The sequence below is a fragment of the Pleurodeles waltl genome, chromosome 7, assembly GCF_031143425.1.
Source record: "Pleurodeles waltl isolate 20211129_DDA chromosome 7, aPleWal1.hap1.20221129, whole genome shotgun sequence".
NCBI lineage: Eukaryota > Metazoa > Chordata > Amphibia > Caudata > Salamandridae > Pleurodeles > Pleurodeles waltl.
The window spans coordinates 1112739580-1112767254 of NC_090446.1; the positions used below are offsets into that span (position 1 = coordinate 1112739580).

The window sequence follows — 27675 nt, forward strand, 5'->3', positions numbered from 1 at the left end:
ACATATGTAAGTTCCTTCAGTTCTGATAGTTTAGCACAGTAGTGTTCCCAGTGTTCTTTAAATTGCTTAGCCAGTACAGAATTATCCTTAGAAATCCAAAGACTTTTCCATAGGTCCTTAGAGCGTTCAGAAAGCAAGAAATGGGCCATCTTGCCTCAAGATCATGATTTTTTTTTTAAAAGCAAGACCTCACTTACATGCCTCACTAACTGACAACACAACGAACAACGCAGGAAGACTAATAAACACCTGCCATTGCATATGTTCTGCCCACAAGTGAGCTGCAGTGTGGACTTACAGCTGTCAAGTGAGTGAATCTACAAATATGTATTCCACTCATTGGAGGGACCTTCTTTTAATAGGTAAGCTCATGGGCAGGTTGCTGTTGGAAGTGGCCCATTGACCCTGTCTCTTCTGCGCTAGACTATCTCCAAATCAGAGTACTGGACAAAATGTTTGGAAGTGCCCAATGTAAGAATTTAGCAGATATAAGCTAAGGGCTTCTTGGAGCCCCCATTATCAGGAGAAGAGACCACTAATGGATATGGCTCACTGTCTACCAAGGAAAGAATGGGGGCCTTAGATCCTGTTGTCCTTAGCACTCAAGTGTTGTAAGTTCTACTGAAAGGGTGAGGGAATCTGAACTTTTCTGGTCCACAAGGAAATTCTGGAGAAAAGAGAGCACCTTGGAATAATTAATCAACTGTGAATCAAAAGAGGTACCAATAAGCCCCCCTACCCACTTTGAATCTGTGGTCTGGATACCAAAAAAAGACCTCCTGAAAGTTTAGGAGCCAAGGAAACAAAGGAAGTACTTCTGCAAGTTCAGGCAAAGTGGGGAATAAACTTCTGGTGGGCCCCTCAAACAGAGCCGTAGAAAAGTCTGTCCATGGCTCCCACCTTGGACTCCATGGCCCATCAGACCTCTTGAACGTTTTTGGAGCATTTGGTACACCAGCCTGTAAGGTAACAGACTGTCCTTCTGCTCTCCCAGCCTGTGTGAGGCTGGGCATTTTGCAGGTAGTTGCTTTTAGTTTTGGTAGACTCCAGAAGCTGCTTATGGTAAGGTCCATAGATTGGCATTGATGTTTACTTCCACACCGGTTTCCTACATGTTTATGCTGCTTTTTTAGGAATTCCTAACTTCTGATACGCTTTGCAAATATTGGTGATTTTGGTGTTGTTTTAACCACTTTTTGTTGTTTTTATACAAAATTAGTTTGGAAAGTTTGGTCTTTAGTTTTTTTTTTACTTTGCTGTTTGATCTGAAGTAAGCCTGTTGCTTCAAGCCAAAGATAAAGGGGCGTAGCCTAGAATCCATCACTAAACCCTGCTTTCACTTAGCAAGGTAATGGCTTAAGGGTTTTGTGGCAATTCATAGACTGCTTTTTCCTAAATTAGTAATCAAGATGTTTGCTGATTAACACTGCATCCTTTCAGACGAACACTTCCTTCTTTCCTGCATGACAGCCTACCAGTCCTCCTTTTGCTTTCCCTCCTCCAACCACACTCACTACTTCCTGTATAAGAACTTTCTTTCATGGAAGAAATTTATGTTCATTTACTGTTTACCCAAAATTAATAACCAAGAGGCTCAGAATAACTCACCCCTCCCCCAAAACACAAACACACACACACACAACCGCTTATCAGATCCTCCTATCAATTCTTCCCTCCCAGCACACCACAAAGCAGTGCACTAATGAACTTTCTTATATGAAGGCACAGCAACTGTAAATCCCTACCAACTACTCCTAAACCACAACATCTCCCTGCAAGCTCATTAGGATTACTATTCTGTGAGCTTGTTTTAATCTAGCATTTTTCCCAGTGACTCTACGATGCAGCCAAGGTGTGTCATGATGTGATCCCTGTGCCATCTCTAATACTGGACAAAGTTTCCTGACCTTGTTCTACATGCCTGTACAGATTTCCAGCCTCTTCACACTATTCAGAACTTAACTTTCATTTCAGATCCATGAATAGGGACAACCAGAATAGGAATCAGTCTACTAAAGAGACTACCTACAATTCCCATAAGCCCTGATCAGGAGTATAAACCATCAATGATATTCCACTTTCTTAATAAATGTTCACAATCTGACTCACATACCAGATTCATTCCTGGCTTTTTTGGCAGCTTGTATGCTTTTACTGTAAAATACTGCATTTCTCAGAATCCCCTGATTACTGCTTAGTTTCCATACTTGCAGGCCAACAGTGGGTGGGCAAATGAGCACATTTTTAGCAGGTAGGTGCTAGGCTGATAACACCTATGGCATGTGATCAATACTGAGCTCTCCTATACCCACTGTTTACTTCAGTCCAACATAAGTCATTGATGCTGTGTTGCTGTCTGGCTTTTCCTGTTTCAGAACTCACATGATTCTTGAGCAAAAACAATCCTGAGAAATAGCACTATCTATCAACATTGTTTCATGAACCTGTACTATTTAGCAGTGTATCCTTGCTTCTTGAAATAGTACTGTCCAGCAGTGTGATTGCTAGAATTCATAGGCACAGTGGTTGCCCTTGGTGTGTTTCTCTTCCAGTGCGAGTAGTGCCTTTAGTTACCTTTTATAACATCGCCAAAGTTGACAGCTACAAAGACTGCCCTTTCATATATGCCTTAAAAGTGGTTGTTTTACAGACAGTATATGTTTTTTCAAACATTTTTTTATTGATTTAATTAAAAAAAAAACACAACAAGAAAGAAAAGCAGGCAGCTCCGTGATTCCTCACCAGAAAGAGAGATTTTGTTTACACACTCCCTACTCTAAACTGGAGGGAGGGATTTATCTTTTTTTCAGGTCACACTGATTGACTTGAAATTACATGGGTACCTGATCCATCAGCCCAACGTGTTGTGTCCGTGGTCCCAAAGAAACAGTATTTTTACCAACTATTGTGAGTGAGGACCCTACTGAGCTTCACTTTTAAATTGTGGAGATCCAGAGTGCTTTACCATAAAAGTACTTCAGTATTACGTTTATTTTAATGTCTTTAAGGCCATGAATGCTAAATTTCCTTGAGTGTATGCTCTAGATTAGCTTTGCCCTCAGTAATTTTGCAGGGCTTCTCCGTTTGATCGCCCCTTCTCCTCTGTCTTCCTGTGTGATCTGGGACAGCTCTGCTAATAACAATAGTTTTGTAGTATACACGAGTAGGAATCCTAAAACAACTTAGGTGTATGTAGCTGCTTTTTAGTTTCTTGTTTAGGTGCCATACCTAAATGTTTATTTTATTTTTTTTAACTTCCATAAACACATCACACCTTCAACTTAAAAAATGATACACATCATTTTCTAGCTCACTTGGCAGCACAGCAGTTGCCACACCTTATCAGACCAATTGGAAGAGAGCTTTCTGAAGCACTACTGAGAGGAACACAGAGAGGGATTTATATAGGATACCTCCTACAAAATATCACAAGCAGGGGCTTTATATTGTGAACCTAATCCAGCAGAAAGGTGATTCAAATCGTGAACTCTCAACTCTTTGACAAATACAACAGGAAGGGGCTCATAAGTTTAACTCTTTGACAAACAGCATAGTAAATGGCTGTACATTTTGAACTGTTTGCCAAATATACTTATAATATACAATGAGTGGGTTTAGTTTGGTCAAGTCTGATCAAGGCAATAGGGAGGTATTCAGTAAATATATTTATTTATGGCTCCATCTACAGCAAATACTTTGAGTCTCCAAACGGAGAGTTGAGGTCTCTGTCACTGTATACTTTGGGACTACCTCAACTGTTTGATGAGTCTCTAGCAAGAGACAACATTGTTATTTTTACATGCTTTACTGATTTTAAATGTGGTGATTAAGACCGTATGCCTTTCATTTTACACTGTGGCTGGATTGACAAAGCCTGCAGACTTAACCTTTTTGATTGCGAGAAGTCTTGTATCTTCTAATAGCTTCAAATAGGACCCTTGTTTTTTACGACTGCAGTAGTGCACAGATTATGACATGGTAACTCACCGCTAATGGTAGGAGACATTTACGGGAACAGTTTCCCTCTGTGATATTTCTTTGGGGTGAGCGACTTGCATCATGTTCAATCAGAAAGACTCCTACATTAAGTGTTTAATTGAAATCCCACAAGAAATCTTGTATCGATTTGTCATTTTGATGATAGTACCCAGCTGTGTGTGAATTAAAAGTACTTTTTCTAGATATTAATTTATTGTGTTAATGTAATGCACTGCATTCCAATTTTCTAGCTCACATTACCTCCCTGAGTCAGCCTTGGAATGACTGCTATATCTAGTTACCTTTAAATACAAGTTCCAAAAAGGTGAATTTGTATCCCAATCCCTCTAACTGGGTATCAAGTCCCTTTGACACAATAGGTGAAAGCACTCCCCTCCCAATTGGAACAATTTTGGTGGGAAACTTCCAGTCTCCATAGGACCTTGCAAACAGGATTTCTTACATACAACAGGAGGGGGTTTTACATTTTAAATTCTAACAAATAAAACAGGAAGGGGTTTATATTGTAAGCTCCTCGCCAAACACAATGGGAATTGGTTTTACATTGTGAAATCTCTGAAAAATGCATTAGTGAAGGATTTACATTGTGACCCTTGTATCAAATAGATTAGAAAAGGCTTGGACATTCTGAACACTGACAAATACTAAAGGAATGGGTTTTATATTTTGAACATTACAAACACAGAGTCTATTTTTTAGGTCTGCTCACAGTAAATGCTTGGTGTTTCAAAAGAAGGACTTAATATTCATATCAATGTATACTTTGGGCCTATGTAAAATGTCTGCTAAGTCACTCTAGGCTAACGGTTAGGTTTACGTTAACAGGACTAATTTATTTAGGAATTGCGGTGACAAAAGCAGTAGAACTCCCATTTTACAATGTCAAGGGCAGAGACTACAGACTTGCAAAAAGACTCAGTTTTCTAATAAGTCATTATAGGACGACTCGGAGTTTTACAATTAGAGCTTGTTTTGGCACAATTTATTACACTGTACCCCACAGATAACAGAAGCAGACTACATTTACATAGCTAGTTGACTCTGGTACTATTTCTTTAGACCGCATGATTAGTACTCTGTTTAAGCTGCTAGAACCCTATAGGAAGGATTCCAATTACTACTTCCACCTAAAATCTTGTAAATATGTGTCAATCTGATTATAGCACCCAGTTGTGTGTGCATTAAAATACTTTTTCTTTTTAAAGATATGGCATTTTCTGGATATTGAATTATTGGAACTTTAATATCGTGTATTGCTCGGTTCTAACCCACAGCACCTCACTGAATCAAGTTAAGACGGTCCTGCCAATTTACCTTCACAGTCAAGCGTTAAAATGGGACATTTGGTGTCCAGTTTGAAAAGATGGTGTAGGGAGGTCACAGACAAGAAAGAACCCCTCACACACAAATGGGGCTAGTATCTTCCGACTACACCGAGAAATCATGACTCAAATCACAACTGCAAGATATTGGGGCTACATTGTGAACTGCTTCTCAAATAATAGGAAGTAGCTTTAGGCTGTAAACTCTGATAATTGCAAAACAAAGTGGTTTCATATTGTGAACTCTGTGACAAAAGCAACAGCAAGAGGTTTAAATCGGTCACATGCAACAGGAAGGGGGTTTTATATTGTGAGCGCATGAAAAACACTATAGAGAAGGTGGTATAACACAGAATTTTGTGACAAATGCAAAAAGAAAGGGTTGAGTATACATGTCAATTTTTAAGTTGGGTCACAGAAAATGCTCAAATGTCATCAGAGGGAGACAATGTTCATATCTAAGTATACTTTAAGAGGCCTAAAACCTTTGGTGGGTCTCTCAAGGCAGAGACAATATGGTCGGGTTTATGTTCATGCCACAACCAAAAGGCTTACTTTATTGTTTTTTTAATGTGGTGACCAAGGCTGTAGGCCTCTTATCTTACAGAATAAATGGCTTGACAAAGCCTACAGACCTAACTTTGCTGATGATGGCCAGCAAGATGGCCGACCGGTAGCACTGAGTTAGTGCTCCAGCCCCAAAGTACACAATCCTACTTGATCTTGCTGCCCCCGGGCTCTGCAAACCGGGGAGAACGTGTGCGGACGCCGGAGGGAGGGGGGGTGTAGTTCAAGATGAGGCCCAGAGGAGAGAGGAGCAACGACCGGAGCCATTGCTGCGGATCTGACATAGAGGAGCGGCTGAGGCCTCACCCACAAGATGGAGTCGCTGGGCCCAGAATGTGAGAGGGCACCCTGGCATGGAGCTGAGGCAGTGAGCATGGCTGTACCCTGGTCGTGGGGGGAGGTAGCGCGCGGAGGACAACGTGGGCCCCAGGGCCGGTGGTGTGTGACTGCTTGCGTGGTCGCACGACACTCAGCTGCCTGCTTGCTGCAGAGGAGGATGTTGTGGTGAGAGGAGGCCTTCCGCAGTGCTGCAGGGATGTAGACATCGCTGCCTGAACTGGAGGACTGGGACCGAGTCGGAGGTTAGGGAGGGGGGGGTTGGGGATTCGGGGGTGGTGCGGTGGCCAGAGTCCCTCCTCCCCATACCACCCCGCCCCTGTTTTTGCCTTGATTTAATTGTGGAGGAGACAGTGAGTGCGTGCAGCACATGTAGACATTGTGGCCGGAGATGGTGCAGAGAGGGTAGCGATATGGGGCATGACAGCATAGGCCCAGCTACACAGAAAAACGCCAGAGGCTGACGAACCGGTTGCACAGGCGGATAATAAAGGATGTCTTGCGGCGGTGGGCCGCCTACTGCCGGGAGGTTGGTGCTGTTTGACGGGGGCCACGGCGGACAGTGAGTGCAGGCTGCCGGATAGCTGCTACAGGTCGTGTCCATCTGTCCCCCCCACCCCCTCCTTTTGCACCGCTGATGCTCAGATGCAATTGGCTTCGACTGGGGGCAGACTCTGCAGTGACTGGGACAAAAGTGCTGGCCTAGCGAAAGTATCAAACTGTGCACAGCATCACAATGTAACGGACAATATGCATGAGGAGTGAGGCACTCACTTGCTGAGTGCTCCTCCATAGTGCAGTTGCTTGAAGAGCCACTAGGGACACGTTGTGCCTTAAGTAACATGGGCAAGGATAGAGTGGCAAAAGGTGTGCAGCAATCTAAGATGGAGCAATTCATGGAGCAGCATCCTGTAGGAAGGTCACAGCACGAAATTGGCGGTCTGCTGGGGAAAGTGTGCGAGCCATCCGGGGCCCAGATCCTGGTGGCCACTGAGACTTCTGGTCAAGCAGTGCAGACACAGATAGCAGCTATTGCGGTATAGGTTAACCCATTGAGAACAGACCTGCAAGCTGTGGCTGAGAGGTCCGTGGCCACAGGAAAACAGATGAGCACCATATGAACAAATCTAGACGCCTTGAAGGATGCTGGGGCTACTTTAGCGGCAAAGACGCGTAAGCTGGAGATGAGAGCAGAGGGACGGTCCCGAAGGTGCAACTTGAGAGTTGTAGGCTTCCCGGAGGGGGTCGCACCAGAAGTATTTTTAGAGGACTGGATAACTAAGGCACTGCCTGCAGCACCCCTATCGGCTGTGTTTGTAGTTGTGCGGACGCATAGGGCCTTAGCCCCTCAGCCGCCTCCTGGGTTCCCCCTCCCCTCCATTCCACCTCCGAGGACGGTCACTGCCAAGATTCTCAATTATAAAGATCGGGACACTATACTGCAAGAAGTGTGCAAGCACGGTGACCCCTCATATGAGAATCATACTATACGATTCTTCCGACTACACAAGAACTGTTCAGCTCCAACAACAATCATTCAGCGGCGTTAAACAAAAGTTAAAGACACTGGGGACACATACATGTTGCTGTTTCCCGCTAAGCTGAAAGTTCTGCTCACATTTTTGCCAAATGCTGGAAGCAGCATGAGACAGGCTGGAACTCAGAGGGGGTGGGGGGAAGTCTTGGTGACCCCCCTCAAGAGGGGTTGCGGACGTGGAGATGTCTGGGGGGTCTGATGACTCACTGGTCACCACACAGAGGAAAACCAAATGACGCTGACGCGACAGCTCAGAGACCAGAGTAATAGTGTACCTGAATGGCTCCTTGAGTCCGGAGCAGAGGCGGCAGGAATGAGAGGAGGCCAGGATGCTGGTGGAGACAGTCACCTCTGCGGGGTCCTTGCGCTCGGAGTCTATGCAGGGAGAAGAGGGCCCAGCTGTAGACCTGGATGACATCCGCACATGAAGTGAGATGCACTTGCGGAGCTTGATGGGATAGCTTGAGCGTGCCTTGGAGCACATGGGTGACTGTTGTGCAGTCTGAACAATGCGTAAAGGATTTAAAAATTATGTTCTGTTATCTCTGTGCGTGGGCTGTCCCTCTGCCTTTGATTTTTTTTTTTTTTTTTTTTTTACGTATTATTAGTCTTGGGTGGGGTTGCGGGGCTATGGTTTCTCCCTTTTTCAATTGCCTTCTCCTCTGTTCCTCCTCTGTTTTTCTCTCGGCTCCTTCCAGATGGAGAGAATGCAGGGTTCAGGGCAGCAACAACGAAGGGGGACTGGCACTGCAAGGAGGAGTACTTCCTTACTAGCTTTACCCTTTTCATGTTTTTGGTATCGGGTATTACCTGTGGGGAGCGAGAGTGTGAATCAAGCAACAGGGGTGGGGGTATGTGGGAAATATATGGGCTTGATGCACACTATCTTATGACACCTTAAGCTCTCCTTGCAGCAGGGTGGGAGTCACTAACTCTCTGCCTCTTGTCTAGGTGTAGACTGCAAGGGAGAGTAGGATACACACACACACACACACAGAGTGGGGGGAGAAAGGTTGTTCAGAGGTGTTTACCCAGGGTGGGATGGGTTTGAGTGGGGATTGTTCATTGTTGTATTGGAGTGTTTTATCACAGTAGTGGTGGATTGTGTGCACTAACGCAATGAGTGGTGCAGAGATGTGCAAAGAGAGAGCAATGTACACAGGCTTGTGAGACGGGTGGGTGGATGATGAGGGTATGTCTGGGTAGGGGAGGGTGGGGTGAAATGCTACGATTGGGGACTGAAATAAATCCCCATGAGTGATTTAGTGCACTTTCCTACGTGGAACATGAGGGGTCTAAATTCATTTGTAAAACGTTATGGAGTGCACTCATACCTCAGATGAGTTGGCGTACATATCGCTCTCCTTCAGGAGAGACATTTGATGGATGCAGAGGCACAAAAACTACAGAAAAATGGAGGAGCCATCTCTACTCATGTATGTATTTATCTTATGCTAGAGGGGTTTCGATATAGGTGGCATTGGGGGAGCCACTATGGGCACAGGGTCAGGTGGCAGATGTGGTAGGCAGCTATGTCCTCCTGATAATCGAGGGCCAGGAAACAAGTGGTGAAGGCCTCGTTTAAAGGGGAAAGAGTTTCCCTTTTGAAACGAGGCCTTTGCGAACATCGGGAAGGCTGTTTGGAGCGGTTTCCTGCTGCAGTGGAGAAAACAAACAGTGACGTCAGTGCACCTCGTGGCGCGCTGGCATCACAAAGTGGCGGGTGGGGAGCCAGGGAGAGAGACAGAAGATCTTCTGTGTCTCCAGTGGTATTTTTAAATAAAAAACAAGTCCTCGGGTGCAACACACCAGAGGATTATTTAACCCCCACCCTGGTGTCGGCTACTGGGCGACGCCCGCACTGTAGGGGGTTAAAAAAGGGAGAAACAGAAAGACAAACATTGGAGTGTTGGAGCAGAAGGTCTGTCCCTGGCACGATTGGTTCTTAGTCACTCAATTGTTTTCCGTGGAGCTCTCAACAGTTAAATGTTTTATTAAGGATTATTACCTACTTTAAACATTTCAGTAACTTTTATTTAACCCCTTTAGTTTAGTTAGTTGCTTTACCACATTTGTTTGGTTTATTTTTTTTATTTTATTTTTTAACCATGCTATTGATACTCAATTCCTGGGACAATAGCGGTGACCTAGGCAGCTTTATCTTCCTGTTTGGAGTATAAGAATGTAGTCTTGCTTGGCATACCTAAATAGTTTCTCTAGGGCCTTCAAACAGTGCAAACAGCACCTGTACAGTCTGTTGCCTAATTTACCTTAGCACACCTCTATTAAATCCAAGTTAAATGTCCTCCACAAGTTACCAGAGAATAAATGGATCTAGTTTACAACACTTTGTAGGGCAGAAAGGACCTTGCTGGCCCTTGTGTTAACTTTTTTAGCTCAGTGAGCCCTCACATGCTTTGCTCTACTTCTAGACCCCAAAAGCCTATGAGCCCACTCAAGCCCTACCTGGTGTTTGAGTCTGTAGAGTGCTGATTGCTGCTGAGGACTGATAGGGATGCCCCAGCTTGTTGTCAACCACCAATTTTACTGGGGAGTGATCTGAGAGCGTATGCTGGGGTTATAATACCGCTGTTGGGTACATGTCTATAACTAAGAAAACATATGCTCTACAGGTCTAATGCATTGATGACTTGAAGCAGAGCCCTTGTTCTCTTTTTTGAGTGTGCCACACAAGGTTTAAACCTATGACTTACTGGATATAACACCAGATTCAAGCCCCTTGCCCCTCACAAACTACAGTACCAACCTCCACCTTACTGCACACTGACTACGCTGTCAAAGATAACAGCAGAGTTTATGTTTGAAGAAAGCTGGCTCTTTATAGAATATATCAAAATGAAATATACTGTACAAAGAGTCCAGGGATTCCCTTACTAGTGGACAGGGGCTTGCTCTAGCAATCCCAAGGTACTCTAATAGAGGGTACTGTGGTCGAGCAGACTTGGGCTTATTAGAGAGGAGTGTTAAGACATCTGCAAATACATACACAGTCTAAAATGTATGCACACGACTCTAAGGAGATCCACACTGAGTTATAAAAATAATGTGCGTGTGTGTTTGTATATATTTATTTATATTAATTACCTAGTGGCGCTCGCCACTGGGTAGTTATAGTTAGGACCAAGTTTCTATAGAAAGGATGTTTTTTGTTTTGATATTAACTTTGGCACCGCTTGACGAATTTTCATGAAATTTTTCAAGAAAATATGACGCTCACTTTGGCTGCCGTCTGGAAAGCTTCGGGTGATCCATCTAGGGGGGTGGGGCCAAGAAAAGAAGGGGAGGGCCCAAAATACTTTTTCCCCCCCATTCATTTTTTCCATAGGAAAAACTGAACAGCAATACACAATTTTTGGCAGAAAGGTAGGTCCTAGTCCAGAAAGCGACCTTTTTTGCTTTGGTGTAAATCCATTCAGTAGTGTGAGAAATTTAAGGAAACCCAAATTTGTATATCTAAGGACACAATGGATTCGCGACCCCTCCAGATCTTGTGCTGAGATCTGATTGGCTGACAACATTTCAACAAAAAAGCCACTGAAGTGTTGTCAGTCATAGTCCCAGAAAAAAAACAAAAAATAAAAATAAAAAAAAGGGACCAGGGTACGAACACACTGACCCCATAGCTCTGATGCTGGGGGCCCAAATGGACCCCCTTCCACCCCAGGGCTAAAAGCATTTTTAAAAATGTTTTCACTGTGAATCTGCAATGGGGTCCCGAATTCACAGTATAAAAAAACAAGTTATAGCGCTTGTTTTTAAATAAGCCCCCGGATGGTCCAGGTCCTGTGGCTTTTTCACCCTCCTCCACACAGCCCCAGGGACCATCACCCCCGGGGCAAAATGTGTGTGTTTTTTTTTTTTTTATTGAAAAGGGGGGGGGGGGGGCCTTGCCTCACCCGCAGCCCCAGGGATCACCACCTCCAAGGGGCATTACAAATAATTACAGTGGGTTTGTTGCAGACCCCTTCAGCCCTGGGGGCCACCAACTCCCTGGGTCTTCTTCTAAGTTGGAAGGGGGGGCAGCACATGCCGCCCGCCTCCCCCCCCCCACCTCCCCAGGGCCAGCTCCTTCTATGTCCCGGGCTCCCCACCCCGTGACATAGCTATTTGATATTGGGCTTGGCCACAGCAAACACATCGGTTTTTGACATCAGGACCCGTCAAGCAGGTCCCGCTGTCAAAAGCTGAGGATTTCATCTCTATCCCAGACCTTCACACGGAGGGTTGAGGGTTCGAGTCCTGCCGAACTCGTTTCTCTTTTTTTTTTTTTTTTTTTTTTTTTTTTTTAACTACAAATGTTTAAGGCTCATACTGAAAGGTAATCTTATTCTTTTTAAATGACATACATTTTTCTTCTTAATTTGCCCAGAAATATCTGATTCTAAGTATGTCATGTATCAAAGTCTAAAACAACTCTGCCTGTCACTATTTCTCTCTGTCAATCTTTCTCCCACTCACACACCCACCCTGACACTAACGCACCGAGTCACAGCCCCAGTCAGACCCTCACACACTCACAGAACCACTGACACCCTCATGCACCCACTCACTGACCCGCGCACACACGGACTCACCCACTAAAATTCTGATGTACGCACTCTCACACCCAAACAATCTGACAGCCACTCTCACCCCCCAGATACAACCTCTCACACCTATTCTCACACCCAGAAAGGCTGAGGCCATCTCCCGCCGCACACAGCCAAAGGGAAGTACAGAGCATGTTGTTTCAGGGCTCGAAAAATCTACTCGACCACTCGCTATGGCAAGTTTTATTTTATGAGGGAAATCTATTTTTAGGTTCCACTCAGACATTCTGGCAGTGGACAAAAAACAGGTGTTCTGTTCAGTCAGAAACTGAATTAGCAATTAAGATGCTTTTAAATCTTATTCTTGTCACATTTGCTCTGTGTGTCCAGAGACATAGGTCAAAAGTCAGTTTGTCTTCTTGCAATGCAAATACTTTTCCTTGTGACCTATGTGAAAGTAAAGGCTTTTGGTATAAGGTTTTTCCTAACACTCAACATTTATATAACTAGGTCAACATTACAAACATTTCAAAATATATTTCAGTAGCTGTGAAAGACCATGTATTGTACTTCTGTGTGATGAAAAAAATATTTTATTAGGATGAAAAAAAGTCAGAACAGTTTACTAGGTGATTTGCAAATGACAAAGGTTTTCTGAAACCCAATTTTTACAGCTTATTATTTATACACTATATAGTTTTATCAGTGAAGCTGCAAGTTAGTGGGAAGGTTTTTGACATTTCTTGGAAACTTACTGTCTGTAAATGACAGCGCGCTACCACATCATGCTTTAGTCATATATTTATTATAAGTGAGTGTTTGAACAAACTGAGAAACACTCCTGCCCTGACGGCAAAGCTATTGGTAAACTAAGAGGCAAGTCACGCATGGATCATGTATACCCCATATGTGGGCTAGATTTATTATACATGTAGCAAACGTTTAATGTATTTAATCAAACAAGAGATTTTTTTATTTTACAGCAGAAATGGTGAACTCATTTATTTGAAGGTGCACTCATATGAATGAAGAAAAAGGTGACTGTAAAATACAATATTGGCCTAGGACCACACAATTTGAGACCCGTTTCTGGGTCAAGTACACTAGTTATGTGGAGTAGATTGTTCAAGCTACTCAACCTACAGGTGTAGTAACATTTTTCGAGGCTTGTGTTGGGTTGAATGCCATGCACGGGGCAAGGTTGGGTGCTTATAGGAGGTTGGCCTCACGGTGGTCTATACTAATGAAAATTAATATACTTTAAAAAAAACATAGAAATTCACTGACAAAAACCAAAGGCTACAGGACGTTATAGTTAGGCTCCCATTTTAAACATACTAAACCATAGAAATTCACCAGTTACAGTTAGAGTTATCTCAAGTAACTATAACTCATGCCGTGGGGTAACTATAACTCGTGCCCTCGTCATGCACTGCTAAGAACCCCACAAACTAAGGCACTGATGACATCTTTGATAATATCAATGCAGTATTTGCAGTAAATATTTTGACGTAAATAACTGCATTGCAGGGGAGCGAGTTATAGTTACCTTAGGGCACGAGTTTATAGTTTTTTGAGTTAACTCTCACTGTAACTAGTGAATTTCTATGGTTTCATACGTTTAAAATGTGAGCATAACTATAAAGTCCCTGTAACCTTTGTTTTTTTAAGTGAATATACATATATGTGCATTTTTCAGAGGCAGTAATATTATCCTATGGAGGAAAAACAAGCATTGCATTCAGGTATAGTACAGCGACTTACAAGACCAATCTCCTGGGCTTAAGGTAAGTATGGGGCAAGGTCCAAGACAGAACCAACAGGTAACCTTTGGTGGCACTGGGGCGGCCTGGTGCAGAGGTGCTTTTCAGCGCCGGGTGTCCAATGTTATCCTATGGGGAAAAATGTGTACTGCATTCAGGCACGTCACAGTGACCTACAGAACCAATCTCCTGGACTTAAGGTAAGTATGGGGCAAGGTCCAGGGCAGCACAAACAGGTCACCTCAGGTGGCACTGGACAGCCAGGTGCAGAGTTGCTTTTCAGCACTGGGTACCCAATGGGAGTCAATTTGGATCGGGCCAGTTAAAAAGAGGCTGCAGGTTTGGACTGGGAGGCCAGTTGGGCTGAACAAGCAAGTGGGCTCAGCTCACACGATGCTCGGGGATGTGGAGACACCTTAGGTCCTCTTCTTCACGGGCCAGGGGCGACGGGAGCAGAGATGTTGAATTTTCATCTGGGAGCACTGGCAGTTGAGGGGGCCTGCAAACAGAGGTGACGTCGGTGAGTCCACAGTGGTGGTCAAATGGCGAGGTCGGCACAGAGTTCAGCTGTAAGGTAGACATTTCATCTGGCGGTATTGTGCCCTTTTTTCAGGCCGCATATTATCCAAGGCCCAGAATTGGACATCGGGCCTCGCCATGTTAGGGGTGTGGCGCGGGCCCAACATTAGGAGTATGCACACCCCGCATCCCTCACTTACCTGGTGTCCTGCCTTTTTTTGGGGCTTCTTTTTTCTTTTCTCTAAGTAGGGGCCATAGTCTCTTTCTCCCAGCATGCCTTTCTTCTTGACTTCTTCCCTACATGCATCTGGTTCCCTTTCTAATATGGTGTCCTCATCTATCTCATTCTATAGTCTTTTCCCAATCCAACAAGGTGTTCTTGCTTTTTCCTGTATGTCACTTCCTGTTCAGGGGTATTTTAGGAGATGGATTCTTGTTCTCCATGCGCTGCAGCACTTCCTTTGGTGGTCATCATGCTCTGGTTATTTTCTTCCAATTCCTTTATTCCTGTTTGGTCCAGCTTTCTTCCAGTTATTTTTTCCTGACTTGGAAGTCAGGTATTTTTGTATGTGTCTTCTTTCGTTCCAGGGAGTTCCTGTCAGAGGTTTTTTTCCCTTTGGGGTTTTTCCTCTGGGACTCCTTCTGGAGGGCACAGACTGCCTTTGATGTACCATTGTCAGCAGCACCGTGGCTACCAGGAAGGCCACCCTTACCTTGGACAGAGCAGGACCTGCAAGAATCCAGGTGTCCTGTTCTAGCTGACAAAGGCCGTAAGCGAAGGGTAGACCGTGACAGGCGCTCTAGCCACACAGAATAGTTTAATTTCGTAATACAAGCAAATGGGTGCCATGTTTTTGCAGCGGCATATTTTATTTTATTTTGTATTTTACACTTGCAATAAAAGCATAAAATCTAACTATAGCACTAGCTTGCCAAGGCCGGACCTACTGGTTTTGCCAGCGCTTGTTTTATGCAGCATCCATTTTATAAATGTGCTTGTAGTGCTAGCTCCGCATTGCTACCAGGCCACTTACTGACTGTAAAACAGGTCTGCATGTATTTCAATCGAGGCCAAAAGACATTGCAAAAGAACCAAAAGACAAACGGTTAAACTGACATATTCCTGTGGGCTCATTCAAGATAGGATTGACAATGCCTCAAGCCAGTGTCCAAAGATTCTATGGTAGGACCAGAGGCTTTGGATTATGCTTTCTCTTTCTTTTACTGACAAACAGCAGCCAATGAAAAACAGTAAAACTTTAAACTACATACCCCATGTCATTCAAATCATGGGCTTTCCCTAATCGATTTATAAGGCTCCAACATCAAAGTCCGTTCTCCTCATTTACAAGCTTATTTACTATTTGATTCACGATTAGTGATGCAATTTATTTTGCAGTTTTAAGCGTGCTTCGCGTTTCTTGCTTCACGCTGTATTATTGTCAAGGGGATCTATGATCCCTGGCGCTGAGCCAGTGGGAGTGGGAGCAAAGCCAGCGGAGTTTCTCTGCATGTTCTGTTCAGAGTCCTATTGCACTTGACCCACATGCAAGTTGAGCTGATTCTGGAAACTTTTCTTTTCCAACTGGCTCATCCCATGTGCTGCGTCTTGGCAACCTGTTGGCCCCTCAGATCGTCAGACGGAGCTGAAATAAACGTTGTTCAGGGTCCAGCCCAGGGGGAAATTGAATTTTTTTTTTAAAGAAGTACATTATCTTTATCGAGCAGGTGGCTCCCTCCACAGTTTTTTGACTGGCCAGGCATTTGTACTGCTGCCTTTTTTTCTGCACCATTCATCACCTGCTTCAGGCCCCTCCCCCCACTTACTCCTACATACCTCCTAACCACAATAATGGTGAACTACGCCGATGAGGAGGAACAATTTGAAGATCTCCAAGAGGTGCCCCTTGATCACCAGGTGGAGGAGAGACTAGTGGAGGCACTTGGGCATCATGTGCAGGACTCCGTGAACTGGGCCTTGATAAAGGCTTTAATGCCTTTCACTCAACTCCTGACCAATTTTGTCAAGAGAGAACTATTGGGCGAAGGCAGTCAGCAGGCTCGCAGACATGAGACTATGGAAGTCTCTGGCCTTCTGGTTGCAGCACTTGGGTGATGGTGGTGGCGGGGGTCTAGTAATTCTTTGGTTCTGCTGAAAGTTTGGCGCAAATGGCAGCTTCACTGGGGTGTGATCACAAATACGGTGGGTTTAACCCTTGTAAGTCCACAAGTTATTTTCCTATGTGTTCTCAACCTCAGGCAGAGGTACAACAATGTTCTTCTAATTCCGGGTCAGTGGACTCGCAAAAAGACTCTTTCCCTGAACAAGAAGTGAAAGTCTCACCACGTACCTTCTGAGGTATTCGCCCCAAGTGGCCAAAACCTCCTTTTCACTCCTGAAAACATTATCCATCCCTGCTCCACGGAGTGGGTTCCTAGAGCTGAGGTGGCTCATTATGTGCAGGACAGACTGCGCAAAGGTTTTGAGAAAGAAGTGCACAACACTCTTCGTTACGAATGTTCCCAGCCATCCTTGATTGCCAAAGTTTCTGATAACCAGAGCTAGATCCCAGTATGGCGACGTTCCTGAAAAAAATTTGCCAAGAACTCCAAGAGGGGGCTGGACCATGCTTGGCACGGCTGTCAAGATAAACTTTTAGACTTGTTAGGACCTTTAACAAAAATTCTTAATTTGGCAATCCGATTTAAAGAAGCAAATACGGCCCTGGATCCGGGGGTCGTACTCAAATGGGCGCAATGCGCTGTTTGACTTTTGGGCAATGCGAACTGCGCCATGTCCTCTGAGTGTAGGTGCTCTTTTCTCATGCGCCTGGACCCTAAGTTAGCAGATTTAGCATCTATTGAGGCTGGGACTCTAGCTAATGGCGTGCTTTTTGGTGACAAGTTCGTCAAAGATCTAAGCAAATATGTAGCGGCATTCACAGCACTAGATAAAAACAAAAATCTCCATACAAAAGGTTTTCAACAATACTCTTTATGCCTGGGCGCTTCAAGGGCAGAGCGCCAGGGCGTGGTTTCCAGGCTTCTAGAATTGCCACTCAAAGAGGTAGAGGCGGTAACTACAGCTCGACATTCTACCCTAACAGCCATACCTTTGATGGGTATCGTGGAGGTGGTCCCAATCAGGGAAACAATACCACAGATAAGGACGATTCCTTTTTCAGAGGTAACTTGGATGGGGTGGGGGTGGGCAGAATTCAACATTTCCTCATTGCCTGGCAAAATATCACACGAGACTCGTGGGTGTTACAAAATGTTCATGGGTTTTAGCTAGAGTTCTATGCTTCACCGACTCAGAGGGGTCTCCTTCACCATCTTCATTTTTCCCCCCTCGAAGATCGCTCATTAATAGAGGAAGAAATTTTGCGCTCCTGCAGAAAGGAGCTGAAGTAGAGTCTGTGCCTCATCCTCACTGGTTTAGGAGCATGATTTTCTTGGTGCAAAAGAAAGGAGGCAGTTCTCGTCTGGTGTTGAACCTTAAACAGTTCAATTAGTGGATTGTATACCACCATTTTAAAATGGAGGGCATACATTTACTCAGAGATTTATTAAGAAAAGGCGATTGGTTGGCTTGTTTGGAACTCAAAAGGCACCCATCTTTCAGTGCCAGTTTTTGCACCCCACAGAGTTTCTTCAATTCCAATGGGGGCACCACTGGTTCGAGTTCACCGCACTGCCCTTCAGTCTGTCCTCGGCGCCTTGGTGCTTCACCAAGCTTCTACTTCTGGTGGTTCAGTAGCTGAGGGAACGGGGGTGTAAGGCTTATTGTTTACCTCAACAATATCCTAATTATGGCTCAAGAGAGACATCTCAATTGGACTGTACAATTATTACAGGATCTCCGGTTTATCAACGCTGAGACATCCAGCATGGTGTCATCGCAAAGTATTGAGTTCTTAGGCTAACAGACAGACTTGGTCAAAGCCCTGTTACTTCTTCCTCTAGACAAGGAAGCACGGATCAAGAAAGAGTTTAGGAGAGCCCTTGTCTCTCCGACTATATCATTGAGGATGATGGCACGACTAGTGGGTCTACTTGCATCCTCAATTCAGCCCATTTTCCCAGGGCTTCTGCACTACAGAGCTCTTCAAAGACTGAAGACCTTACATCTTTGGAAGGGACTACAGTATTCGGAATTAGTCTGGACTTTGGAAGAAGCCAAGACCGAGATATCTTGGTGGCTCTTCCACATGGATGCATGGAATGGCAGGGCAATGTTTATCTCAGTTCCGGATACAGTAATAGAATTGGATGCCAGCCGATGGGGCTGTAGGGCACGCTGTGGCTCAGAAGAGACGGGGGAGGGGTGTCGTTGGTCCCTGGGATAGTTGAATTATCACTTCAATTGTATAGAACGTTTGGCAGGCATTTACGATCAGATCGCTTTCCCCACGCAGAGCCCATTGTTGTATTCTCCTCTGGATGGACAATGTGTCCGCAGTCAGGTATATCAATCACCTGGGAGGGACCATATCTCATCTGTTGGTGGTGAGTGCTAACGATTTTTGGCATTATTGTCTGCATTACCAAATTTCAGTGATAGTGGAATATATTCTGGGTTGTTCCAATACGACAGCGGATTGGAATTCTCGCTTCCTTCTCGATTTCAGCAATTGGAAGCTCAAACCACAGATTTTCCAAGCACTTCAACTGCGGTGGGGACGTTGTCGCTGACTTGTTTGCTTCCTAGCTGAACAATCAAATTCCGACTTACTCCAGTTGAAGGCCAGACCCTCATGCTTTTCCCCCCATTCGCCATGATTCTGCACGTCCTGGCCCAATTACTGCGCCAAACAACGGAAGTAATTTTGGTGACTCAGTATTGGAGAACGTAGCCTTGGTTCCCATCAGCAATGGCTCTCTCGTTTTTCTTATCTCAATCTTGGGCCCCCTCCACTCATAAAAGATATGAGCAAACCTGGAGAAAGTGGCTATGTCGGTGCGGTGAAAGGAGTTTGGATCCCCTGGGATCGGAAATACATGTCATAGCCAATATTCTATCTGACCTAGCCTCACAGGGTTTGGCTTACAGGACAATTAATAATTGTTGTTCGGCTATTTCTGCAGGTCATTCTCATATTCAGGCTAGACCAGTGGGGGAACATCCATTAATCTGGAAACTTCTTAGGGGCATTCGTATGGATAAACCCCCTCAACCATAATATTCCTCAATGTGGGATGTTAATGTTCTTCTTCGTTTTATTAGAAGTTGGCGTAATGAGGAACTTACCCGTAAACAACTGTCAGCAAAACTTACAATGTTGCTGTGCTTACTTTCCTGTAGACGAGTTTCTGATGTCAGGGCCTTGGATTTAGCAGGTAAAGTATTTACTCCCTCAGGGGTATCTTTTTCCATTAAAGACATAAAAAAACTTCATTGCAGTGCATACCCATCTTTTCCCCATGACAAAAAGTTATGTGTAGTGCAATGTATAAAGGTTTATGAAGACTGTACTCATGAATTCAGACAGGATATTTCTGGCCAACTACTCATTTCTTTGCAGGAAACCTTTGAGCCCATTTAATGCAGCAACCTTGGCTCGTTGGGTCAGACAGAGATTGGCTGAGGCAGGTACAGATATAACTATCTTTGGAGCTCACTCTGTAAGAGGAGCTCTGACCTCTAAAGCTTTTTCAACTGGGGAACGATTGAAGGACATTATAGCTGCAGCAGATTGGTCAAATGATTCTACTTTTAAAGTGTTTTATCACAAACCAATTGTGGATGTGGTGTATAAAGGTTAGACTCGCATAATCCGAAGCCTTCGGTCCTACCATAGATTTAAACTTTTCTGGCTAATGCATCAAGAATTTAGAGACATGGAGGCGAGGATTATCCCACCCTAAGTATTTATGCTATGCATGCAATGTATTATGTATCTGTTGTTTGACGAAAAGTTGTTTTTCGTTGGTGAACTTACCCATCCCTATACAAGTGTGGATATTAGATTTGTTTGTTATCTTCACCAGGGGCGACTACTACTGCTTCTTGAAATCAGTCCGGTTGTGATGTTTTGTTAAAGTTGAAGAATCCTGCCTTTGGCGGAGGTCGTCAGAAGAGGTTGGCTTAGATTAGCTGGCAGTTCTCTCAGGATCGAATGGTTCTAAACAGTTGTTTGCATGTTCTTTTTTAAAAACTGACTTTCTGTTGTTATGGTTCATGAAAAAAAAAAGAAAAAAAAAAAAAAAGAAAAACACAAAGGGACAGACTGATGTTCGAGCCTTATAAATTGATAAGGGAAGGGCCATGATTGTATGACATGGGTTATCATGGGATATGTAGCTTAAAAGTTTACTGTTTTTCATTGGCTGCTGTCGCTCTGTAAAAGTAAGAAAAAGCACAATCCTCGCCTCCGTGTCCTTGACAGATTCTAAAATGCTTGACCCGTTAGCTACAAAAATGTTTAATTCTGGAGCCAAAGGGACACTTGCTGAAGAAGACTACCAAAGGGGCTTTAAAGAGGTAAACAAGGATAGGTGTGCAATAAGTGGCCATATACGTGAAACCTAAAATTGTAACCCAGAGGACAGCAAATACCCATTGTAAGCCAACAGTGACTAAAGTCTTGGGTGTTTGTCCTCACATCAGTTCTGACCATTAACCAAGTACCCACTTTTTACAATACAGCAATCTGCCATGCATGACTGTAAACTGTACCACAATCTCATCAAAACAGTAAACAAGTCAAAGACGTGCAGTGACAATAATGTGACGACTAGGTGTGTAGTCAAAATGCTGCAAGGCTAACAAAGACAAGCCTATGGTAAATGAGATAACCCTCCGGGTACAGCACCGTTAAATGCTAAGGCAGAGGACAACAAAGACATCCTCTGGGTACTGCAGATCTTAAGTGCTCAAGGCAGAGACAGCAGGGATATCTTTTCAGCATACACAACTTTTGCAAACTTGTCCAACTGATTACAAATCTTTTACCTCGATTAATCTAAAGATATGCTGGTAAAAACTGATTCAGGGCTAGACAGATCTCACAGATGCAATACTAGGTTCAGTCATTTAACGAAAAGCTATCCCCGAGAGGACACTGAAGAAGCTGGTGCATTCCACTGACAGCAGAACACAATGATCTTACAGGTCATTTAAGATTCAGAGGGTGAATGCTCTCAAGCATATTAGAGCAGTTTTATCTCATAATAATCTACTCTTACAGCCTTAAACTGTTATGTGAACTTTCAGCATTAGCGTTGTGTTACACACTGCACTTCAAGAAGGAGCCACTAGGACGAACACTACGTTTTTGCTTTAACAAGAATTTTAGCTTCAATTGACACTACATGCAGCTTAGAACTTGCACAAGCTCCGCTCAAACACATAAATTAGTCGGAGAAAGACAAGCAGATCTGCAAACTCTATTCACATACAGAACAGGAATAGTGTAAACAGCATCCGACGTATCATCATCCTAAACAGTGGGAACTTAAAAGACTGGTGCCTGGACAGAGCCCTGTTTGTCCATCTCCTGAGACATTTTGGTTAGCATTTCAGCACATTACTTTAAATTTTTGGAAAGGGAGCTGAAGTTTCTTGATGTCAGCACTACTTACGATTTTTCTGACAGTCACATTTAAGAAGCGTTTGCAGTCAGCTCAGCCATCAGCACCTATGCCCACCAAGCAAGTTAGTTTGAATGATCGAAGAAAAAGAAAAGAAAAAAAGCTTACATGCCACTAGCTGGAAAATAATCAAATGCTTTCAACTCCCTATGCTATAAAAAATATAGGTTATCTTTTTAGGATCAATGTTTTACTGGGACTGTATCTGTGACAGCTTATTGGGATTATTCATCTCACCGCATCTAGCTAAAAAAAGCAGCCTAGCTTCATCTGCCACGAAAGTACGTGCATCAGACGTTCAGCTTAGAAGCGTCATCTTTACAACCCTTCGCTACACCTGGCTTGATTACAGGAAGTATCAGCATAAATTGCATTAATGATTACCCTACATTTTACGGCAGCAGAAATTTACAGCACTCCACCACCTTGCCAAAAAAACACCATACACTATTCAACAAGTTTAATAAAATGTATTTAAAAGTAACAAAATATGAAGTCTCATACAGCAAACTTCTGCAAAAACACAAGCAGCAGACTTTTGTATATAAAACACAAAACAAAAGAAAGCTACTGAAGTAATTAAACAGGGAGTCTTTAAGGAATTAAATTGATCTCACAATGCAAACCCCATTAAACGTCCAAGGAGGTCAGCTTTATATTAATGGGAAAGTTCTATTTAGCGCTTTGACCTGTATTTACTGATTTCAGATAATCTGGAAGACCCTACCATTACATTCAAATGAGATGTTGAATTTATGTTGGACATTATAAACTTTCAGTATTCTTCTCACCTAGCCCTAATAAGAAGCAAGTGTGAACTGCATTACCCAGGACAAATGAGCCAGAAAAGTGTCTATGTTGTTGCCTGCGCACCATCAAACAAAACTGTTCCATCTCCCACAAATAGGTTTTGTGGAGGGGCAACAAGTTGACAGAATTATATTCACCACCTCTGCAGAAATTAGTCTAAATATCTCCGCTCAATCTCCAGGTATGAAGGTGCAGGCCTTCGAGATTGGGGTGCAGCACTACGTTCCCTCCCCACTGACAGGGGTAGAGAAGATCCAGTTGTAATGACAGCTTTTTTTAAGAAGGGGGGCGAACGACATCCTACAATGCTCCCCTCAACAGATACTGAAGGGCACAGAACTGTCAGCACTGAGATTTTTCGAAGGAGGGGAACAAGTCCATTTGAGAAACTCCCAACTAGGCAATGATGTCATGGACTATCTATGACAGGAGAGGCAACATGTGATTGGCAAGAAAACACTGGTTCAGGCAGTCACCTCTGACATTCAGAGACCTTGCTAGGTGATTGGCTGTTAATCAGATCTCTTGGTGGTGTGCCCAAAACCACAGGCTCAATGCCTTTAGGCAAAGATGTTGATAGGACGTGCCAGATGGTGCTAGCAAAGGTGTTGTACATTGCATTAAGGAACACAGCTGAGTCCGAGCCTGGCACCAAGAATTTTGAGTAGGACAGATCAGGTGCTAGGAATGCTGGGTAAACCAGAGCCTTCACCAGTGGAATCAGGAGCCCCGGAGGCAGTGCTAGAGGATATTGTGATGGCTTCAGGCTCTGGTCCTGTAGAGGTACTGGCACTGGACCTCTCAGAGAAGGTTCTGCAGGCTCCAAGACACCAACCCTAGGTCTGAGGATGAAGATCCTGTGGAGACAGAGGCCATCTAGGTGACTTACCTTTCCTGTGTTTTTTTTTTGGTGTTTTGTGAGCTTTCCAATTCCTAATGTATGAGAGGGCAGTGACCTGGAGTACGGCCTTGAGTGATGACAGCTGAGCCTGTCATTGTGGACCTGGGACATGAATAAAATGGCATCCCACTTTTTGATGGCCTTCGGGTGCATGCTGAGACAGAAGTCGCACATTGAGGGTCATGGTCTGATCCTAAACATCAAAAGCAGAAGGAATAAGGGTCAGTAATGGACAACTGCCTCTCACATTCCCTGCATGGCTTCAAAACAGAATGTTTTTGATTAGACATTGTACTGAACAGAAGCATTATTTTCTGTGATGAGAACTCACGACTCTCAGGAGAGAGTGAGATACGGATCCACATTGAAGTCGTGGAACAAAGGGGACTGCTGTCGCTGTGTCAAAGTCACTAGACGGCTTCAGTGATATCATCCGTCGTCACTTTCAGTGTGTAAACAAGGCCAGCAGCCACTACTGGAAACCTGAAAGCTTTGAAGTTTCAGGATCCAGTCTGACGCATGCACTTATTCTACAAGTGAGGAATCTGCAGGTAGAAGTATCCATCTGAAAATGTAAACATAGGTGTGGAACAACAGAAAAAGATACTCCTATGCAGTGCTTAATTTGAGCCTGTGGTTTCCTGGGCCCTGCATTGGCACTTAATTGTCAGCAGCAGCGCTTATGACAGCTACCACAGAGTGGCGCTGTTTGTGAATTTTAGAGATAAGCATAAAAGTTGTTTATTGAGTCAGTATACATTAAAACCAATTAACACCTTCTGCCTAAGCCATTCTTATTGCTTTATGGGCCTCCAATATTCTGAATTTTCACACTTGTACTAGTGTTATAGTTATTAGTTGTGCAGGTACGTCACTGGCTGCTCTTGAATGGGCAATGGGTAGTGCAAGCTGGAGCAGCCTCCGGACAGGGGCCCTGGGACTTGCCTTCTTTTAACAAATTAAGCACTGCTCCTATGTTACTAAACTAGACAACTGTGCACCAGAACCATATAAAATCACAAGCTCCACATGGCTGCAATAAGAGCTCCATACTTCCCCTCGTCTGCACAATGGTTGCAGTCATAATACAATGCGGTATTCAACAAAGGCCTAGGACTCTACCAGTGATTGAGCCTAGGTAGGGTTAGGCAATCACAGGGTACGGATACCGATGATGTACAGCAATCAAGTAAGGGACACAGTGTTGATCAAGAAGGAAGCTAGAGCCAGAGTGGTAAGGTTAGGAAGACACCAGACCATGTAGGCTGTGTCTCAGTGTTAAGGAACAGGGTGGAGAGGTTCACCAGTGAAAGGACCATAGAGATAGATGAAATGGGCTCTTTGGGAGAGTGGGATGGATGTAGCCAAAAAGCTGTAGCATGCATTGCAGAGGTGTTATAAGGCAGCTGTCTTGTACTGTTCCGATTAGATCTATACTAGAATATTAATGCACTGTGACACTTATTCTGTATTTTTCTGTGCATACGAATGGAAAGGAAGAGAGAAGAGAACGGCATCAAATAATAGTAATCCAAATGTTTCAAAGGAAGTATTCTTTGTCCTAAAAGAGCTTAGACTTTGGAGACCCTGACTTGGCTGCATACCTAATGTGGCACCTTATTGAGACATGTCTTTATCTAGGTTACAGAGGGCAAACACTTAGTCACATTGATGCTAAATTTAATGAGGGAGCAACCAAGTATCACAACTGGTGCAAGCTGATAGCTCTTGTGCAGCTGTGCCTATCGAATTAAAGATATGTATCCCAAAATCTAAAAGCATGCATTTGTGAGGAAAACGTATGCATTTTCAGAAATCATTTATTGATGTTTAGAGGAAAAATTATTTACTAAAATATATTTAAGCTGACATTTGAGTAATAAATTAAGCAACATTACTAACATTATCTTGATGCTGGTGCAGTGTAGCTATGGCTATTATCTTTTACCCAAGTAGAGGCATTCCTAATTGAAAATGCTTCATACATTACAGCTGGCAACCGTAGGCCGGTGATCACTGCTATTAATCTTGCAAATGGTGGACACTAATGTAACTCATAATATTAGTAGTGTAGAATAGTGTTTATTGAACAAGGCTGGAGACCCCCCTGAAAAAGACAAAAAAAAGAGCAAAGCTTGAGCACTCCATAATATGACCCTGAACCCCAAGGCAAAAATATAAATTATCTAAATATGTACATATATACACACACATTATCTACTGGCAATAGCCAGTAGGTAGTTATAGTTAGGACCAACTAATTAATATCTTTGGCATCGTTTGACAAATCTTAACAAAATTTTCAAAACTAGCTTGCCACTCACTTAAGGTTATGTGTGGAAAGTTTTGAGGCGATTCGTCAAGCAGGGGCAGAGTAAAAAAAGGGCGGGGTCCCAATATAGTTTTCCTTCATGCAATGTCTATCAGGATTTTGCAATTTTTAGACACTGCTACAGTCCAAACAGAATTACACTAAATTTGGCAGAAACCTGGATCTTGTTCCAGAAAGAGACCTTTTTCTTAATTTGATGTAAATCTGTTCAGTAGTTTCTGAGTTAACAAAAGAAAACAAATATACATATCTAGGAATGTGTATATTTTGCAGATCCAAAAGCAAGGCCCTGATTGGCTGACCACAAAGTGAAAGGAAAGGTGCAGCCGCCATTTTGTTTCTCGGCTGGACTCGGGCAGAAATTATAAATAAAAAGAAAAATCACATATTGGTTCAGGATAGAGGTATCCTGGGCCCATAGAAAACATTGAGCGGTTTCTGAGGGACCCCTTATGGGAATAAAATTGCCCTGCAGTCAGTTAAATAGACTAGCATAAAGGCTAACATGGTAAAATCTCCAAAACCAACCTCTTGAAACCATTCCAATCAGGGTTCCAACAAAAAAAAATGCTATACCCAGTGAACCTATTAATAATGAATGAATTTCACCACACAATTGACAACAGTGAACCTTGCCTCCTAATACTAGGAGACTAGACTGCTGCACATAGCACCAGTGACCATGAGATGCTACTCTCAATTTTATCCAACAGAAAGAGGACGAAGGTTAAGTTCTGAACTGACTTGTATATTTTCCTTCTTCCAGATCACAATTTGTTATATTATGCTCTTTTGGATATCATGCTCTTCCTCTAAAATGCAGAGTCCTTCAGGGCTCTAGTATTTTCTCATATTACTCAGTCTCTACATGGAAACACTTGGTCAGATGCTCCTGGAAAAAAGGTTCACATACGCCAATAACATAACTATCTTTAAGAATCTAACACATCTGATAATACAACCCTAAAATCTTTCCTCTGATACCAGCAGAATTAGAAGAGGTATTTTTCCTTGAAACTATATTTGTCAAAAATGAGATTCCTCCTGCTCTACTGCACGAGAACACCATTACAGTCCAAATAATGCTTCTTTTTCACACCTTGCTATCACTCACAAACTGGTCCCTTATGCTAATTGCTGGATTTCACTATTGAGCAATATCTCACAAAAGGTGCCATCCTCCATCACAAAACTGGTGAAACTATGTAACAAGCCTAAAGTCCTCATAACAAATTCACTACACCATTGCAGATGCCAGCTCTCTCTCAATGTAATGAAGTAAACCCCTACTCTCAGATCTCCCGAAATCCACTCTGACTTCCCTCTAAACAATTCTCTGTGCGAGTCTTCCATGTTAAAGTCATAAAAATATAAATTCAGCAAAAAACCCTTTGTGTTTCCAAGTGGGGAAGAAATTACTTTCAAATGGCGTGAACAACCCATAAA

At 43.5% G+C, this 27675-nt stretch overlaps 1 protein-coding gene across 1 annotated transcript in view; it reads right to left on the reverse strand.

Moving 5' to 3' along the window:
* XYLT2 (xylosyltransferase 2) overlaps positions 1–27675 on the reverse strand; it is a 135938-nt gene that overhangs the window by 103663 nt on the left and 4600 nt on the right. The gene's annotated exons all lie outside the window — the stretch shown is intronic.